We start from the raw sequence: 2,922 nt of genomic DNA, 5'->3' as shown, positions 1-2,922 counted from the left end.
GTTTGTATTTCTTGTAGTTTTCTGTCAATGTACTGTTTCAGTTGTAGTTGGATTATCTTAAGCAGCATTTTACTTAAATGTGATATTAGTGATATTGTTCTATAATTTCCACACTCTGTCAGATCATCTTTCTCTTTTTTTTTTAATAGGAATAAATATGGATATCTTTTAGTCAATTGACATCCAAATTTCCTGGCAAAAATCTACTGAGCACGTCTAAGACAGCATCTGTTTTTTGAAATATGTAAATTGGTAATCCATTAATTCCTGGGCCTTAGTTTTTTTGTCAAATCCTTCAGAGTAATCTGAACTTCCTCCTTCATCACCATTGCCTCTTGATCATATGCAGTTTCTTGAAATTCTTCTGTGTCAGCCAATTCCTTTTTTGTGGAATGAGTCTGCATATCCTTTCTATCTTCTTTTGATGCCACCTGGATCATCCTACATTCTGCCCATCATGTCCTTAAGTATTGGAACTTGAGGGTTAAATTTTTTCTTTAGTTCCTTTAGCTTACTAAATACCAAATGAGTTCAGTCCTTTTGACTTTCCAATTACAGCTCTTTGCACATTCCATTATAATACTTTGCTTTGTCTCCCTGAGCTTTCCTTTTTCTACACTCTTGTAACACTGCTTCTATACAGTATTTATCCTTTGATTTATTTCATGCAGCATCGTATCCTCTAAGTTTATCCATGCTGTACAATATTTCATGATTTTTTCATTATTTCTTAATATTATAGAAGACTGTATTATGTAAATATACAATAAATTCTGTATCCATTTGTTCATTTATAGACATGGGGATTTTACAGCTTCTTACTATAGTGAATTATGCTGTCATAAATTTAAGTGTGCACGTATCTATTCTTGTGGAATACTGGAACAGATAGTACTTCTGTTTTGAAAGTTTTTGTTGTTGGGAATCTCAATGATTAAGAGTCTTTTCGTATCTTGGATTCCTTGTCTTTTCCTTTTGGAACTGCTGGAGTTTTCTATAAATTTTAGAGATAAGCCTTTTATCAGATATGTCATTGGAAAATACTTTGCCCCAGTCTGTAAGCTCTCTTTTTATTTTTGAGCATTTTTTAATGTACAAAGGGATTTAATTTTTGGAAGATTCCACTCATTTATCTTCTCTTAGTTGTGCAGTTTTTGGTTATGTTTAATAAGTCTATTTATGTCATAGATTAGGGTGGTTCCTAAAGCTGTTTCTATTTCAGTTTTACCCATATATTCTTTATTCCATTTGAGTTAGTTTTTGCATATGGAGACTGATATGAATTTTGTTTCAGTTTTCTGCAGTTAAACATGTAATTTTGTTCACACCATTTGTTAAATAGTTTATTTCCCCCCCTCTTAATGGGTTTTATCACCTTGTCAAAGGTAAGTTAACCATAGTTGGGTGTATTGATTTCTGGGTTCTTAATTCTGTTCTAAGGTGTCTGTCAGTACCGGCATCATGCTGTTTTGATTACTACTGACGTTTAAGATCTCCTACTTTGTTTTTCTTCTTTGTCAAGACTTTATCTAGGATATCTTTCCTTCCTATATGAAGTTGTTAATTTTCCCTTTCTCTGAAGAAAACTTCCAGGGTGGAATTTCTTATTTCCCTTTAAAAATATTTTCTAAATACCCCCAGAATATTTAAAAAGACCTTTACTATCAAGTAAGATATTTGAAAAGAAATTAAGAGCTTGCAATTGTTTTTACCAGTTTAGTTTAAACCTACTTAGTATTATTTCTTGAAACTAAGGACAATTTTCCCTTTGATGTTTTATTTTGTAACCTATTAGTGTGCCTCTTAATTTGTTATTTTTAAAATTTTAAATGGTCATATTTCCTGGAATTTCAAGACTTTACAGTTGTTATATATCCACACTTTTTAGAATTGGCTAGTAAAACTATTTAAATGAATTTGGGGTGCACCACTATTTATTTACCACTATTTCCTTGTTATGTGTATTTATTTTTATAAATATAGTCAGAAATTTTGTTTAAGGAAGTTTTGTTTTCTTTTGTGTTAACTTAGAAAAGTGTTCTATATAATTTTAAATTATGATATAGGTTCCAAGATATCACAGATTAATGTTTATTTTGTCTACTTAAACTTATTTTTATTTCCGTGATTCTAAAATTTAATAATTCTTAGTATTGAGCATTTGAAATAAAATTTATCTAAAAGTCAGCGTATAGGTTCAGCATAAACTCTAAGTATAAAAAAAAGAATGCAAAAAAAAATTTAAAAGAAAAGGATGCAGCCTTACTTTGTTTGGACAACAGCTTCTTGATCTAGGTATAGATTTCATAAGAGCATAATCAAGTGTTTTGGAAATTCTATTCTTCTCAACATTAGCCATTGTCTGTTATGAGCCACACAGTCAAATGCCTTTGTGTGATCAATAACAATAGACTTTCCTATGACATTCTCTGCTTTTAGCCAAGAGCCAGCCATTTGACATCAACAATGGTATCTCTGTTGCCATGACCTCTTCTAAACCTAGTTGAACTTCTGTCAATATACCACTCTAGCCATTTTGGGATAATCTTCAGTAATATTGCTAATTAGTATCAGGCAATAATAACCTGCTAGTTTTTCTTCAATGCTATTATTGTTGTTGTACACCACTCAGTCAGAACGGACCCATATCTGACCTTCCGGTGGGTTTTCAGAGGGACAGGAGGAGACTGCCCATCTTTCTCCTGCAGAGCAGATGACAGGTTCTAAGCATGTGCTTTAGGGATTGCAGAGCAGTTTCCTGCTAGGACTCCAGAGCTTGCCATTCTACCTTATTGTTATTGTTGATTTTATGTGCTGTCAAGTCACTTGTGACTTACAGTGACACTACAGAAATTTCAGTGGTAAAAATCTGCTGTCAGGGACTTCTTCAGAGTACTGAAAAGCTAAGATGTCAGTCTAGAG

This window comes from Elephantulus edwardii, unplaced genomic scaffold, assembly GCF_000299155.1.
Source record: "Elephantulus edwardii isolate Elephantulus edwardi_28Jun2011 unplaced genomic scaffold, EleEdw1.0 scaffold00100, whole genome shotgun sequence".
NCBI lineage: Eukaryota > Metazoa > Chordata > Mammalia > Macroscelidea > Macroscelididae > Elephantulus > Elephantulus edwardii.
Note: the sequence above shows the minus strand (reverse complement) of the source record.